Source organism: Ambystoma mexicanum, chromosome 6p (assembly GCF_040938575.1).
Source record: "Ambystoma mexicanum isolate Mex_15411 chromosome 6p, UKY_AmexF1_1, whole genome shotgun sequence".
In the NCBI taxonomy this organism is placed as follows: Eukaryota; Metazoa; Chordata; class Amphibia; order Caudata; family Ambystomatidae; genus Ambystoma; species Ambystoma mexicanum.
Genome location: NC_090935.1, coordinates 659,386,814 through 659,404,778, shown reverse-complemented (window position 1 = coordinate 659,404,778; position 17,965 = coordinate 659,386,814). Strand labels below are relative to the sequence as shown.

At 46.0% G+C, this 17,965-nt stretch overlaps 1 long non-coding RNA gene across 1 annotated transcript in view; it reads left to right on the top strand.

Annotated features, from left to right (window-relative positions):
• The window catches only part of LOC138510960 (uncharacterized), a 110,635-nt gene that overhangs the window by 8,859 nt on the left and 83,811 nt on the right, over positions 1 to 17,965 (top strand). The gene's annotated exons all lie outside the window — the stretch shown is intronic.

The following is a 17,965-nucleotide window of genomic DNA, read 5'->3' as shown; positions in this document are numbered from 1 at the left end:
CTCATAACAATCATAAAGACCAATATTAGAATGGGACTATTTACTTGGGACTATTTAACTTGGGGTGGGGGGATCAGCCAACATGGAAGCACACACAGCTCAGTTACAAGGAACTGAGCTATGCGGTCTAGTCTTTTGGGTGTGGCAGGCCTGGTACTACTTTACCTGGACTACTTTGGGTGTGGCAGGCCGGGACTATTTTACCTGGACTACTTTACCTGAGACTATTTAAACTGCACCCAAACAGCAGAACATGCTTTGCGTTATTCTGCTGTGGGCAGCGTAACGCTCACCGTGTCCAGTTCTTTGATGCCAGCTTTCCTGAAACTGTCATGCAGGCTGTCCCATATGTAGATTCCCATCACTCCAGTGCCAGTTCCAGTGCCCTTCCAGGTTCCCGTCATTCCAATTCCACTTCTGCACACTTACCCTCGCTCACCCAATCAGGGCGGCAGCAGCTGTAAGTGACTTCAATCCAGCACTCCAACTAAGTCAATGCTTAGTATGGGATGCCCAATGGAAGCCCTTATTTATATATTTTTATGTCAAAGTTCTTTAAATCTGGATGATGAACCCTTATATAACGCCCCTCTCTTTGAATCTCACTGAGCCAAGAAGTAGGTTTGTTTTGCAAATTAAAAGGTTTATTTGGAGAATTGAACAATATATATATCACACTTTTATGAATAGAATAATTTCTGAATAGCACACATATGCATATGTCCAGTGAGCAGCAATGGGTAATATTACAATATCAACAATCTCTTTAATCACTTAGGAGTAGGAATAGGAAGGATAAGGTAGCAGAGAATACGTTGGATGGGTTCAAGGAAATGCAATGATGGGAAAGAATGCAACACAGAAATAAACTTGATATGATTTCAATCAAAAGATAATATGATCACTTTTTCCCTTGTGACTACTCACTCCCCCCACTATGCAATATGAACAGATGGAAATGAGGGCACACAGGTTTCAAGAATACAATCAATAATGCAGTTCAATTCCAGTTCCCCCAGCAAGCTTAGAGAAAACAGGTATGATTTTAAAACAGGCAAAAATACTTTTGAATGTGATTGCAATGGATGGGAAAATATGCTAAAATGATTTTAATTCACTAAAGGAGATTCAGGATTAGTGAGAGTTACTTTGGATTCTTTGGATTGGTTCAGGTCAACACTAGCAATGATTCATGAATGATTATCAGATTGAAAACGAATTTCAGCAGTTCCAAACAAGAAACAGCTTTTTTGACGTGGTGAAATTGAGCTAAATTGCAATTCGCTGCAATTTCTCTGCGTGCGTGCAAACGTGATTACAGAAAAACTATACTGAATTGGAATTTCATTTTAGGTTCGTTGGAAAGCTTATGATCTTAGCTTCAAAATGACAGTTAAGGACGTGCGGTTCCAAAGTTAGAGGTTTTTGTGAAGGTAGATTTTTCAGAAACAGAGTCAAGATTTCAAAATGAAAGATGCGCTTTAAAGATTTACCAACAAGGATAGGCTTATACTAAGGAGCTATGAAGAAGCAAGACACTCAACGGGCAGTCACCAGAACAGCGGCGCCTCCGCCCTGATCCCTGTCCGTCAAAACACTTGTCCCTCTTCAGAAAATATCAGCGCAAAGATGATTATTGTTATAATTATCAAGAATTATGTGGAGGAGAGAGGAATTAAGGATAGACAACAGAGGTTCTGTAATGCATTTCTGGACAGTTTAAATGGATGGAATAGGATTACTTTAAACTAAGAGATGACTATGGACAGTTCTAGACTAGATACTCGCTCCTATTGCTTTGGAATGGAATGGGCCCCGTCAAAGATCTGGTTAAGGGTTTAGCTGGGAGTCTCTCGCCACCGGACAGGTCTCAGGCACTCTGGTCTCAGCACTGCGGTCTGCGCGACCTCTTGGACTGGATCTGACGGGTTCTGGATACAGCTCTGCTTTCTGGGTCTGGATCTTGGTTCTAGCACAGGGTTCTTGGCTAGAATAGCAAAACAGCACAGCCCGGCTGTTGAATGTGAGAGCCCTTTGGAAGTTTAGGGGTTAGAATCAGGTTGCAAAAGATTCTGAAGCCTGCTGAAAAAGGGTTCAGCTGCTTGGGTTAGGCCTCCCTCCTTCAAAGTTCTAGAGTTTGGTTATAGAGTCCGGTCTCTGGATCTGTGTCTGGAGCCTGGATCTTCCTGCAGAGTGCTTCACCAAGCAGTTGAGGAGTGGAAAAAGTGTCTTATCTGTCCTCAGCAGTCTCTATTTATGTATTTCCCAAGTGCGTGGGGAGGCTGATTCTACAATGCCCAACCCTCTAATGATCTGATAGGTTAGAGGATTCCCTGTCTCCTGATTGGAGAAAGGATCAGCGTGTCATCTTGTGTCATCTTTATGGCTTGGGGAAAAACACTCCCCTTGGTCTCTGTACAGCATATCTTATTTTTCATAAAACACATATTTACAATATGCACAACTTGTTAATACTACATAAATCATATGACAGATTAACTAAGGTACATTTCTGTTCAACTCTCATCTTCCTAATAGCTTGGGTTCAGAAATGACCACTTTTTGCACTTTTGGTGGGTTTCTCAATATTATTTCCGCAACAATTTTTAGATATGCATGCACACCCCATCTGAGCACAATTCTGTAGTTTTTCCAGTTCCTGGCATAAACACAGTAGCTACAATAGGAATAATTCCGGGGTTTGGTCTCAGAACATCGCACAGCGTCCAGCTTAGTCTTAAACTGTGAGCGAATTTTTCATTTTAAGTTTCACATTTTGGTCAGTTCAGTGCAATTTGTTATAAGCATTTTTCTAAAACATACATGTGCTGTGCTTTCTGAATCCACACAATGGTTTGTCTCCGCCCCCAAGGTCTGGGCTGACTCAGAGGTCACATGTCTTTCTTCCTGGCAGCAGTTTGTTGTCAGTCACACCCGAATTAGCATTTTCTATTCAGCCCAAGGATTCTTTTGTCTGCACTGAGAGCAACAGGCCAGAGTGCCACTCCCATTTCCTTTTGACACCAGCCTGTCAATTTCTTAGCTAAGGGCAGGGGGAAGTCCCCTTTGTCCAGGGAGAAGGTGTGGAATTCGTTTGCACACAGTGTGGGAAACTTTTAACTCTGAAACCCAATGTCTAAAGATTGTCTTTTCTTAAAATATAATTCTCATTTTTAACACATACATCAAACAATTTCTTGCTTCAAGCCTTTTCAGAATATAGTTTAAAATTGTATCCACCTCTGAGGCTTCAGATAGCAGGTCTTTCTTTAGCATAGTTTGGGCTCAATGTACAACTTTACACAAAATGGTTTTAAAACGCCGGCTTCTGGTAGAGGTGAGTAACGGTATTACAACCATTTTTGACAGATTTCTTCTAGCAAGCAATCCTCAAAAGTGGACTTTGTTCAGATAACACATACTTCTGTGGACCTTATATTTATGTAGATTCTTGCAGTAGAATGATGTTGACCACCCCACAAGGAGGTTGGATCTTTTTGGGTGGTTTGTGAGCCATCATTTTTGCAAATTTGTTGTACTCGTTTGGAACCTGACCTCGGAACTCTTCTGGATTGTTTTCGGATTGCCCCGCTCCATTACTACGCTCAAGTCTGCAATCGCGACTCACACAGGTATTCCAGTGTGTGACCAACTTCCAACAGAGTGCTGTTCAGTATTACTATCGCTTGCTGCCACCATCCACAAACTGAAGGTGCTCGGAACGCCTCTTGCACTGCCTGTTCCAATACAGTTATTGGTTGACGTCCCACCCTTCTTCCACCTAGGTAAGCCCATTAGAGACTCCCAGTTTACATATTGGTCATTGTCTGTTTTTGCCATTGTACTAAACCCTTGCTTGCCTTGCAGCGGTTGGGGGTTTCCGGCGTTCCTGGTTTCTGGTACTCCAGCGCTCAATACCTGTGGCCTCAAGGATTGCACATGGAGTTTTTATGTATCTCCCTGTGTGGTACTTGGGGACAGAGGCTTTCATAATCTTCACGACCATCAAGACACAACAGAAACCGAGGACCTGCAGAGAGAGAAAGAACACTACGAAACCTACCTGGAACAGTATCCTGTCTTCAATCCATCGCTGACTTCAGTTCCACTCACCTGAAGGTACGAACTCCATCATCCTGCACCGCATGCATCCTGGAATACCATAACCCGGAAAGAGGAGAAAGAAAGACAGCATTAGTAAGCGTTTACTCACGTTTCCTCCCGAATGAAGAAAGCCGCGCAATTCTTACCTGGGTAGTCGTCTCCTGGTCAGTATCATTGCTGGAACATTACGGCGCTCGGCGAGCAACATCGCAACTTGCAAGGAGAGAAAAGACACAGGTTAGCAATATAAAAGGCGAAACAGAGAAGACCATTGTGCGGGTTATGTTCCTCTTAGTTCGAATAATAATGTCTTGCTTCTTTCCTTTTAGGTATAGAAAGGTATTTTGGTGTTGTCATGCAGTTTGAAGATGAGCATGGGTTGGTAGGTGAAAGCGTGGTGAGCGTGATGCTGTCCGGTGAGTAATGCGCGGTGCTGTTTCGCCTTTTATATTGTTAACCTGTGTCTTTTTGTCATGACCACAGCCCCGGGCCGGCACTAATCAACCAGATGGGCTGCATCTAGTACCCCCATCAAGGCCTCAGGGGCCTTAACATTCTCTCCCAGACTCACTTGGAGTCAGTCCTGGCGCCTTTGACACCAGGCTCATGTGATAAGGCAGTAATCTGGGCCCATAGGATATTGTGCAACAACATGGAAGTTTCCACATGGCTCAGTTCTTGAACTGAACCATGCGGTCTAGCCTTTTGGGTGTGGCAGGCCCAGAGATACCTGGGATACCTGCAGGCTATATAAGCCACGCCCAGACTCCAGCACACGCTTCGCGTTGCTCTGCCAGTGGCAGCGTGACGTTCACCGCAGTAGCTAGCATCTTTATCCGCACGCCGGCCCCGATCACCTTCAAGAACAAAAGGAGACATCATTAGAGTTCGCTCACCTCCTGGGAGCAGCCTCAGCATTCCGCTCCAGGATCCTGAACAGTCAATATCTCTGCGGACTTCGTCCATCTTCTTAAAAGGAAAAGACAGAGAAAAGCAACTTAGTAAGCGTTTACTTGGACATTCTGAAAACATATCTTACCTGCATTGAGTGGAAGGTCTGGGCCCGAATCCAGAGTACCAGCGTGCGGTCCACTCTTCTCTACTTTACCGCTCTTCATCAGTTCGGCGCACGCGTTCCGGACAGCATTGCTACCTGGAGAAAGACAAAATGTTAGCACAAAGAAGCACATAGCGCTGCGCTTCGTGCTAACTTACCATCTTGTGCACAAACCTGCGCGACATCATAAGAACAGCATCCACACCTACAAGGAAGAGAGAGAAGGGAACAATTACAAAACAAGAACAGCATTCACACCTAGCATAAGGAACGGAGAGAAGGGACAATTACAAGAACAAGAAAGCATTCAAACAAACTTACATGAAGAAGCGGAGTCACAGCTGGCCTGGACCCGTAATGTTGCCCCAGTGAAGCAACTAGGCGGCGACAACTAACCCAATGCACCCCTGCACGGAGAGGCAGGACGGAGAGCGCTCCAAATCAAGAAGCAAGGTGAGCGAAGCGCCAAGGGGTTCTAGGGTCCGGAAGGGAGGCGGGTCCTGGGCCACCAGAGACAATTAAGCTAATTTTACTCCTGTATTTCAGGCCTGGTCATCAACCACACGAGGGTCAAAAGGGAAAGGTTCAAGAGTGCAGCAGTCCAGACTGGGTGACGCCCCTGTGGATACCAGGTGAGCGTTCCACTTTTCTCTCCTTGCAGACTTAGAGGGAATCCTCTCTAGAAGAATAAGGACATGTATTGGGGACAGACAGGGCTGTTCCTTATCTCCATGCCTCTTTATCCTCTATTTGGCAGATGTAGGGGAGTTTCTCGGAAATGCAGGTTTGGTGAACGCGAAAATGGGGGATCTCAGGCGCTCGTGGTTGACAAATGCTGATGATTTTCTTCTCTTCGATCAGACTAAAGTGGGCTTGCAAAGACTTATTGTTACGCTCACCTGATTCCCATGGGGGCGTCGATCTGGACTGGCCCGCTGTTGCTTCCACCAGAGTAACACGTAGAGCCGAGATGACAGACTGGACAGACCCACTTAGCTTCTTTTGTTGGACTCGTACGAATATCTTTCTGCAATGGAGAAAGGGAATTAACCTCCCGTAATCTGGGCGTTAACCCGCCTTCCCACTCCCCTTGTCTGCCCACAGACCACTCCTGAAGTTCCCTCTTAATCTTACCTGAAGATTTGGAAAGATGAGCTCTCCATCCTGCGTCGGGCGCAGGGGCGCGTAGACGACCAGTTACTTCACTGGCGTGGAGGAATTGGTGAGTTCCAGTATTGACTCTAAGTCCAATTGTTCGTAAGAGTTCAAAAGTCTGATCTCACTCTGCCAGATTCCTTGCAGGTTGTGGATTTAAACCACCAGAAGAGTTCCAAGTGGCAATTGGTAAGATCCTGGTAGGTCTATTGTGGTTCTCCCCTTTGGGGCCGGGGTACAGCAATGATGCAGAATAAACTGCGCCGACCCGAAATGAGGTGAGTACCCCCCTGTGGTAAATCAGGTAAGTCTTTGGGGTTAGGTAGTATTGTCCTTGTTTTTTCCCCTTAGGGGCCGGGGTGCGGCGGTGATGCGGAATTGACTGCGCCGACCCGAGATGAGGTGAGTACCCCCCTGTGGTAAATCAGGTATGTCTTTGGGGGTAGTTTGTATTGCCCTTGCTCACCTATCTGTTCTTGTCTTCCCCAGGTGTTGAAGAATGGCCTGGAGATGCTGGATTCGCGATGGAGTAAAGGAATGCAGCCTCAGTTGGTGAGTTCAGTGCGGCGCTGCGAGGTGCGTGAGAAGGCTTCTCTGTTCCAGATCGACGATGTGCTGGATCAAGGATTCAGGTAAGGGTTTTTGTTCTAACCTCTTCTCCTTCTCCTTTTCGTGTTCCAGGGCTGAAGCGGGCGTGGCTGAAGACTGGAGCTGCTGAAGACCCGGTGAGCGTTACGCTGCAGCAAGCAGAATAACGCGAAGCACGTGTGGCTGTCCGGGTGTGGCTTAAATAGCCTTGGAAGAAGTCCCAGGTAAGTATTCTTCCACAGCCCCACGCGAGAGGAAAGGAGTCCCTGAGGTAAAGTAGTCCCTTTAAGCCTCATTTGGCTTGTGGCTTTGTGCAGCATGGTCTGCATCAGGTAGGTATGCAGCATGGTCTGCAACAGGTAAGATTTCTGTAATGAGCCTGGCACCCATGGCGCCAGGACTGACTTTATTCTTATGAGCCTGGCGCCATAGGCGCCAGGACTGTAGCCAAAGAGCCCCTAACTGGGGTTTTTGGGCATGCTTCTAGTGGCATGATGCCTGCTTCCGGGGTTGCTGGGCCTGGTCTGGCTTTCCGGGGGCAGGCATCGTGACACTTATCTGCAAGTTTGAAGAATATTCTACACTTAATGGGCTAAAAATCAACCCGAGTAAAACCCGCACAATGGTCTTCTCTAAGGGGGGAAAAAAGGGAATAAACAAGTGTGGAAAATTGGCGATGTAAAAATCGAGAGCACACAAAATTGTCTATCTGGGATTCCTCATTTTGGCCCAACCATCGGCAGCGGAATTAAGACGCTCACTCAGATATAAAGCTCTCCTGCTTATTTCACAGTCTATCAAGCTAGATAACAAGTATGGTAGGTTTTCCTTTAAGCCAGTGGTAGATTTCTTCAAGGGAAAGGTCATTCCGAAACTAATTTACGGAATGGAACTACATTATATGGATATCATGACATTTTGGGATATCCTTGAGGGTATCTACTGGAGAAGGGTCATGAAACTTCCCAATTGTGTCCCGATAGTAGCTATAAGGTTCGAATTGGGTCTAGTATCTCTTCGAGCCAGAATCCTTTGGAGGGTTCTGGCACTTTTTTCTTCCCTGCTCTGTCCTATATATGATACGTTATATGTTGATGTGGGTAAGACTCTCTTCTCACAGGGATCCCTAGATCGAAACGTATTCCTTATAAAATTCAGCGATCTTTGTGATAAGACTTTACTAGATCTGTCTACTGATAGGGATACTCTGCTGACCAATCCGAACAAAGTGAAAGAGCTTCTCTTCAGCTATGACTGGAATGATACCTTGGAAAAATTCCACTCCTACTAATCTCTCTGTGACTTACAATTCGATCACAACAAGAGAGGCTGCTTGTCTTTTATCTTGACACAATTCCCTAACCGCTACTATCGTTCCCTCCTCCTGAAACTCAGATGGAACATTCTGCCTACTAAGGAGGTTTTATATAGAAGGAAGGCGATTAGTGACTTGGATCTCTCTTGTCGCTTCTGTCACAATCCAGGGGTTATTGAATCTGCCCACCACTTCTTTTTAGATTGTGTAGCACTGAAAGGTTTTAGGGCTCTCTATTTAGGCAGATTCAATACACTGGGACGTTTGGGGGCAGACATTTTTATTTGGTCTAACTGTCTCTCTATTACTAATACTACAGACGGACTTGCGGTTGTAGGATTCATTAAATCGTTAGACCTTTACGCACCTATCTGATTAACTATTTATATGATAACCAAACGCGCGTGTGAACATGCCTACAGAAAGCATCCTACTGCAGAGGCAGAAAAAGCCTACCAAGAAATAAACAAAACCTACAAAACAGCTACCATTACCTACAAATCTAATGCGTATAATAATAGGATCAGCAATGCTACTTCAGATACCAAGGAATTATTTGCCATTCTAAAAGAATTGGAAAACCCCACTCCAGCCATAAACCCAACCATCCCCAGCAAGGAATGGTGCACCACTATACAAGACGCACTAACAGCCAAAATTGAACTACTCCAAATAAAAATCACATCCAAAAAACAATCACTTGCCAACAAACCTGCCCTCCTTAACCTAAATCGACCACATCAGGAATTCACCAGCGCCCCATTCCATTTCACACCAGTATCTCAAAATGTAGTGTTTGACACCATTGCCAAACTTAAAGCCTCCAACTGCAAAGGCGATTCTGTCCCCGCATCAGTAGTCAAATCCTGCGCTCACACCCTCACCCCCATTATCACCAACTTCGTCAACGCTTCCTTCAATACTAACCTAGTACCAGCTAGCATTAAAGAAGCCTGGGTCACCCCTCTCCTGAAAAAACCTACCCTAGACCCCACTGTGCCCACTAATTACAGGCCAATAACAACTGTCCCATTTCTCCTCAAAATATTGGATAAATTAGCATACAACCAAGTCCAAACTCACCTCGAACAAAACCACCTCCTTGGCACGAGGCAATCAGGCTTCCGCCCCAACCATAGCACAGAAACGGCGCTCCTTGACTTAAAAATCCAGATGGATACCATCAGAGACTCAGGGAAACTCTGCATCCTCCTCCTACTCGATCTCTCCGCAGCGTTTGATTTAGTAGACCATAATAAACTGTGCTCCACACTAGCGAAAGACTTCAACTTCTCCACCGAAGCTACTACCTGGATCAAATCCTTTCTTGCTGACCGCACCTCCAGGGTCGCCATAGGTAAACAAGCCGCCAACCCCATCATAGTACCCATTGGTGTCCCCCAAGGTTCCTGTCTCTCACCAACATTATACAATGCATACACCAAACTTCTCTTCTCAGCGCTAGACGACATGGGTGTCATCTACACCAACTTTGCAGATGACACCCAGATCCTCATCCCTTTATCGGGAGACTACACTCAAGACACCGACACTATCAACAAAATATATGCCATAATCCAAAATTGGATGGCACTAAATAGCCTCTGTCTCAATGATGAGAAGACTGAGGTTCTCATTGTGGGCTCCCAATCCAAAATAGAAGCATTACATCCTGATTACTCATCCATCAACATTGATGGCACAAACATATCAGTACTCAAACAAGTGAAAACACTAGGTGTCTACCTTGATGCCAACCTCACCATGACCAAGCACATCAACGCCCTCTCTTCCTCTACATCCTACACCGCAAAACTTATTGCTCTCAGTCGCCAATTCTTGACACCCACCAATTGTATCACGCTGGCAAGAGCTTTAATCTTATCCAGGCTCGACTACTGCAACGTACTCTACCTGGGTACCTCAAAAGCCAATCTAAACAAACTACAGCTTATCCAAAATAAAGCCCTTCGGGCGGCCCTTGGAATAAGGAAGTCAGATCATATCTCAAATATTAGAAGAAACCATCACTGGCTCCCCATCAAAGCCAGGGTTACATTCAAAGCTCTGTGCGTCACATTCAAATGCATCCACTCATGTGTCCCCATCTACCTCAACCACGCCATCACCAGAAAAGTATCTAAGAGGCCCCTCAGATCTAACAGTCAATTACTCCTAGCTATCCCCCGCTACAAGACAACCAAGGCAGGAGGCAGTAGTTTCCAATACCTCGCACCCACATATTGGAACACTCTTCCCCTCCCCATCAAAAATGAGCAAACATTCTCAGGTTTCAAGAAATCCCTGAAAACGTGGCTATTTAACCAAGACTAAAAGATCCCCCTCCATGCTTCAGGAAATATCATTGTACTGAAACCCTGCATTTAATGTCTTGGTGTATGATTATTTGTATTCACATGCACTGCGCCCGATTGGCAAAGTCCAAGAAATGTTTTAACCAAGCTGTCTGTAACATCGCCGTGGTACCCAAGGGTTTGGGCGAGTAATAAATGCAATAAATAAATAAATATCTTTCAATCTATTTATATCAATTGTTTGTTTAATGAATGTACTGTATTTTTTTTCTTCTTCTTAACATTCTTGATTTCTTGCTATGCAGGGGGAAGTATGATTTTTAATTATGCACTGATTTTATTGGCTTGACCTTTCTTTAAAAAAAAAGAAAAGGATTTTAGGGCTGTGATGTATTTTCAATTTATTGTAGTGTATGTATATATAAACCCACTGCTTTTTTCTCATTAAATGTAATTGTAAAGGTTTCTTAAGTAAACCATATACAATAAATAAAAAAAAAAAGACTCCCGTATATTCTGCCGTGTTTAAAGTGTGATTTGCAGTTGTTGGGCAGAATTATATGCAGTACCCTTTGGGAACACCACACACAATTAAGACTACAAGTGACCGTACAAATTCACCTTTGGTACAAGCCTGTACTACACAGTAAAGTGGTAGTGATGGCTGAGCAGCCAGACTTATCTCAAGAGTAAGTGAGCAGTATCAAATAGTTACACAAAGGACAGCAATTACTTTGATTCAAACAAACACTGACTCGAGGTTTTCAAGTGAAAGAATATACATTTATTTACACATCAGATGTATAACATTTCACTAAAGTAAAGCAGTTTAAAAATCACACTCTTAATACACCACACCACTCCCAATAAGTTCCAGACAAGTTAAGCTCACAAAATGAAGTGGGAGCAAAATTGCACTCCAGCAATTTAAAAGGCGGGGAAAGACAAAGTTAGGTAGAAATTGAACCACACCAACAGGTAAGTACTCGGGGCAATTGAGCAATAGGAACTACAATGATAGAATCAGGTAGAAAAGGCTTAGGGCCAAAGTCAATAGGACTAGTCTTTTGCTCAAGATCACACGGTTCAGGGTAGTTTGCGGTACAGTTCGTGCCACGAGTTCCGGACCAAGTTGGTCAGCAGAAAAGTTAATGTTAAAAGAAGAGAAGGACAAGCCCACGGATTGGAGAAAGATTTCACACACTTCCACCGCGGCTGTATCTGAGGCGGACGTTCCTGGTAGTTCCTGCAGGCTCACGGTTCCTGAAGCGATTATTGGACTGACAAGAATTAGGAAGACTGGAGGGTCCTGCACTACCCAGGGAAGAAACCAGCAGCAGAGCAAAGCAACGAATGAAAGGTGCGCTCCTTAAAACCCAAGCAGTGTCCGACCTTCCTGGCTATCCGGCCCAATGTAGTTCTGTGCAGCGAATTCGACCAGAGGAGGGGTCCTGGCTTGAAGTTTGGGCGAACTGGTTGGTCCCACCAGCTCAACAGCAGAAGATTCCTGGAGGATCCTCTCAGTCGTTGGCGTTTGAAGATTCGGACCTGCAGCAGGGCTTCACCTGGCGGTTCAGTCGTTGTAGGGGTCCTCTTCTGTCAGCTCCTCGTCGGTTCTTTCGTTTCAGTGGCGACTGTCTTTACAGTCCCAGAGACCTGCTTTTTATGCAGTTTTCCCTTATTCACACAGCCTGGCTGTCAATCACACAGCAGGGTGGCTGTCCTGGCAAGGATAGTCACCCAGCCAATCAAACAGGAGTGCGACTTGGGTTACCAAGTCAACCCATGGCATGGGTCCTAAGACCCTTCCCTCACATCCTGCCTTTCAGGCGCCCTAAGGAGGGCTTCTGTGTAGAAGCCCGCGAAAAGATGGCAAACAAAGGAACCAAACCTGGCTTGGCGCGCAGAGTAAAACACGAGAAAGACTTTTACAAAAAGAAATGGTGAATAAACCCAGCCGGAGCCGAAATAAAATGTATTTGGTCAAGCGGGTTTATGTTTGAGGCTAATAAAATAGCCTAAAACAATACCATGGTTATTTATGATAACCGCGATATGAAAAATAGGGTAGTTACCACTGCCACCAGCCAAGTCCTGATGAAAAGGGAGCGAAACAGTGCTCCAAGAGAAACAGACAAAAAGGGATAAGACTTGACCCTTTCCAACTTTCTCATACTCCATGTAAAATGGGGTGTACTGGGTCTGTGGTTTAAAGAGACTACATAAAGTTAATGGCAACTTTACATGTTTCTGGGAGACAGTAGTCAGTCGCAGAAAAATGGAGTCAGTGGGAAGTCTGAAAGACAACCCTGTGTCACTGCACTGAAGGTGCTGTGTAACACACAAAAAAAAAGATGATGCCCATGGAGTAGGTGAGGCTCCATAGCCCAATATCACACAAATTGTAAAAACGCACACAGCAAAACAGATATAAGAGTAGGAAAAAGGCTCACACTCTTACCAGGTGAAAGAATAAATCCTAGAAATCCAGCAAAGCTGCTGAGGGACTCAGTAGGTAAGGGAAATTAGCCATTTTAGAGAATTCTCCCTAACAGCAGTTTAGGAACCTCAGAAGGATTTGTAAACATGCTGGTGTGTTTTTATTTTCCCTGAATGTCTTGAGGAGGAGTCCCCTCTACTTCCTGTGATAGGTTTGGTGTTTATCAAAACAGTTTCTTCTCTGGCATCCGGTTTGTTCTAAGGCTGGATAAAAGAAGGTAGAGGAATTCCTACCCTGTGCCAAAATAAACGACTTCCATTTTAATGCCAAGGAAGTGGTTCACTCCCAATATTTTAAGCACGGAAGAACTTCAACCTTGTTTTTATGCATGTATTTTTCAACTCAAAAAGTTAACTGAGACACTGATTCCAGGTCAACAAATACTTCTGTAGGAAAATGAATCCCATCCTTTACTTTGAACACAGTGTACCCCCAGGTACTACTCCAATTCGGTGCATATTGGTGAAACACACAAATCCAAAGCCGACAGAAGTTGGGACCTTGTTCCAAACCATCAGGGTAGGAAAGGGTTTCGGCCCACTACCCCACCACAAAGGCCAAACCTCTCGTCCTCTCTCTACTAGTGGATTTGGAGAATTCCCCGGATTTCGTTGTTGTCCAGAAAATTGATCCCTCCTTAAAACACACCTATCCCAGGCAATCAGAATCGGAGGGTTTGCAGATATATGGACCTTATTTTGTGGAGATAAGACTTCTGCGGTGTGCCATCGCCTTTTGAAATAACACACACACACCAAATGCAGAAACCAACACTGAACCCTGATGACCTCAGCAACTACCGCCTATCTTCCCTTCCTAGGTAAGAGCTTTGAGAAGGCAGTACCCACGCAACTCCTCCATCACATCGAAGCCAACAACCTGCTTCAGTCCTACCAATCTGGCTTTAGACCCATATGCAGCACAGAAACAGCTCACACCAAGATGATCGAAGATGCCCTTAAACTCTTAGATGTCTATCCTTGCCTGCTGGTTCTCCTTGACCTCTCAGCAGCATTTGAAACAGTAGATGTGAGAATTCTGAGGGCATTCTCCCATTTATCCCTCTTAGGGCCACCTCTCGGATCACTGAGAAAGGGTCATGCCCCGTTATCTCCCCTCTGATCCTACAAAATATTTTGAAGAGGAAGTTGTCAGGGCCGGGAAGGCCATATTCAGTTCAACGTGATGGCACCACGTAAGTGCTGATCATTCACTGTATTCCTTTCTTGTTCATTCCACTGTACCTGCTGGATTTCCCTTACTCCAAATACTACTCACCACCTAATCTGGCCTGGGCAGCTTTGTGCTGCAACCTGCATGATTTACCTTGTAACCTTGTAATACATCTGTAATTCTTATGCTACCTACTGGATTTAACTTAAGCCATGCCCTACTTCTATAATTCTTATGCCACGTAGCTTATTGGACTAGTAGCCTTGCACTACATATGTTTCTCATAGTGACCATAGTGAAGAACCTGGGAGTTATGATGCACAACGAGCTAACGCTAGAGCCACAAGCAAACGCTATAATCAAGAAATGCTTCTTCCTCCTACGCGCAGTGTAAAGGATCCTACCATTCCTCTTTCGCCCACAAAACGCTCACCATCGTCGCTCTCATGGCCAGAGTATACTACATCAGCAGCCTATACCTAGGAATGCCAGAACGACTCTTAAAAAAACTCCAACAAGAGGGCATGACTGGATCGAATGTGTCTCCTGGAAACACACTGGCAGAGGCGTGGGGAACCCTGACTACGATCCAGAAAGATGGGGGAGGTGATTGTGGCCTCAGATGTGAAAAAAAGGCGGGGCGTCGCAATCCTGATCTCCACCTGATTAGGCTTTTTGGGAGGTAGGTGTTTGTTAAGGGACAACTTAACGGCACCAAGCTAACGCTGGGCTCTGCATGCCCCACATGTAGGCCGATGTGATCTTTTTGGGAAGGGGTCCGGGACAAATTGATTGAGTTTGCAGAAGGTCAGCTAGTGGTTGGGGGAGACTTCAACATGGTGCTAGATCCATAGGAAAATGGGGGAGGCCCCCCCTGTGAGGGCCAAGGCGGGTGACTCGGATCATTTCCAACAGGCGAACAAGGTTCTGGCACTGCGGCCGACTCCCTTTGGCCCCCTCCCCCCTCCAGGATGGTCACAGGCCATATACTCTTTTCCCGGCAGTGCATGGTTTGTATTCGCGTATAGACCTAGTTCTGGTAGACTCGAACTTGAAGGAACGGGTCTTGGAATTTCAGGTATCCCCGATCCCATGGTCTGATCATGTTATGGTGAGTATGAGGCGGTCAGTGGGGCTCATAGGTTGCGGGGGGGCTGAAAGTGCAACGACTTGTTAAAGGATAAGGAAGTGCGGCAAGAACTGCTCATGGGAATCAAGGAGTATTTCCTCTTCAGTGATACAGGAGAGGTGGGGGATCCAATCCGTATGGGAGGGCTTCAAGGCGGCTCTCGGGGGGGGTGGGGGGTGCGGGGGGAGGGATGTTGATTAGAATAGGCTCCAAGAAGAAAAGAGAGAGAGGGGGGGGGTAGGAAAGCCTGCTCCACACAAAATTTGTGCAGATACAGCTGCAAAGGCACCTAGGGAAAGTACATATCCCCGCTGGAAGCGAAGGAGCTCAGGCGGTATAAAACACAATTGAATGCCATACTGACCCAGGACACAGAGAAAACACTCTTGTTCCTAAAACAGAAGTATCATGAGAAAGTGGACAGGGCGGACAAAATTCTTGCATGGAGGAGAGGAGGCGGAGAACCATTAGAACTGTAAGGACTGAGGAGGAGGGGGGGGGGGCGGCTTGTGAACCCAGAGACATCGGAAAGGAATTTTCACGGTACTATAGTAATCTCAATACCTCAGAATGGAGGGGTGAGGAGGCACAGATTGATGAATTATTCAGGGGATTGCCCGTCCCGGGGCTTCCCCAGGATATGGTAGACAATCATTTGCTTCCCATAACGGTAGAAGAGGTCCTGTAGGCCATGAAGGTTAAGAAGACAGGGTCTGCACCGGGGGAGGGCGGTTTCACATTGAGGTTCTACAAACTATTCAGGTCACTGACATCCCCAAGTTTAGTAAAGGTGTTCAATGCTTGTCTGCGGGGGGGAGCTATACCCCCCAATGATGCTACTGGCCACGATCTTGGCAATCCCAAAGGAGGGGGAGGGCCCCATGTGGTGCTCCTCTTATAGACCATCTCTCTCTTGACCAGGGACGTAGAGATCTTAGTGAAAGTGTTGGGAACACGACTAGAGGCGGGAATGTCGAAATTGGTACATGGAGATCAAGTGGGCTTTATAAGAGGGAGGCAAGGGCCGGATAATATTCAATAGATTATAAACCTGATTCACTGCGCTTTCGGGGGGAGGACGCCTGCCTGGTCTCTCTGAATTCAGAGAAGGCTTTGGACAGGTTCGAGTGGCCCTTTATGATGAAGGTCTTGAGGCGGATAGGTCTGGGGACAAACTTCCTGTGATGGGTAGCAGAACTCTATAATACACCAGGAGCCAGAGTGCGTGTTAACGGGGGTCTCTCAGATATTTACGCTAACAAGAGGTACAAGGCAAGGATGCCCCTTATCCCCACTACTCTACACCCTAGCGATGGTGCCACTGGCAATCGTGATCCAGGCCAATGGGAAAATCAGGGGCATCATGGGTGGGGAGATAGAGTGCAAACTCTCGCTCTTTGCAGGTGATATTCTGGCTTACCTAACCAATATACAACACTCCCTCCCTGCGCTAATGGCACACATAGCAGAATATGGCCGTCTCTCAGGGCTGAAGATTAATGTAGAAAAATCGTGCATAATGCCAATATAAGGGCATAGCCCCCTTGAGAGGAAACGGCGTTACCAAGGCATGAGGATTGATGAGAAGGTTATACAGTGCTTGGGTATCCGGGTGACTAGGAACTTGGAGGAGATGCTTTTGGCCAATTATGACCCCTTCCGGGTACAATTGAAGGTGGATTTGCACAGGTGGGACCCCCTCATTCTAAAGTGGTATGGTAAAATGACCTCCATAAAAATGAATGTGCTCCCTCTGCTGCTATATCTGTTCAAAGCAATCCCGAGTCAGCTGCCGGAGAAGTTCTTCCTAGAAGTAACGGGGGAACTCCGCAAATTTATATGGAGAAATAAGACGCCAAGGGTGACATGGTGACCCTGACCCTTCCAAGGGATAAAGGGGGGGTTTGGGTTCCCAGATCTTTGCCTATATTATAAGGTGGCCCAACTCCGGGTGATGCTATAGCACATGAAGGACTAATTGAGGACCTACTGGACCTATTTGGAGGATCTGGCGGCTCACCCGCTGAAGTTGAGGGACTACCTCTGGTCCCCAGTCCGGTCCATCCCGGAATGCCTGAGGTCCCACCCCACACTTGGGGTTCTTTGGTCAATTTGACATGACTCTGAGGCTAACCGCAGGTATTGAACATGGCCCTCCACTATGGCATCGGTATGGGGGCCCCCCATTTCTCCTCGGGCTGACCCACTCGCAGACATGGTCAGATATGGCTCTTGAAAGGGTGGGACAATTATTTAGGGATGGTGATTTTCTGGATCTGGAGCAATACAGGAGGTACTGGGGAGTAACTCGATCTCAGTGTTTGAATACCTCAGTGTCCAGGGTATTTTAACAGATATAAAATGGGAAGGCGTCCTCACAAGAGGCTTTACAGCAGTGGAAAACGTGATTGATGCATCTACCACGAGAAAGGGGATCTTGTCCAGATTGTATAGAGCTATGAAGGAGGCCAGCCTGGAGGGGAGCCAAACATTCCAGAGGTACTGGGTAGATTTGATGGGGGAGGAGAGTACGGTGGAGGAAAGGACACAAATCTACCAAGTGGCCTTCCAGGGCGGTCTGTTCACCTCCACGGTAGAACATAACTTTAAAAATGTTGATGGGCTGCAT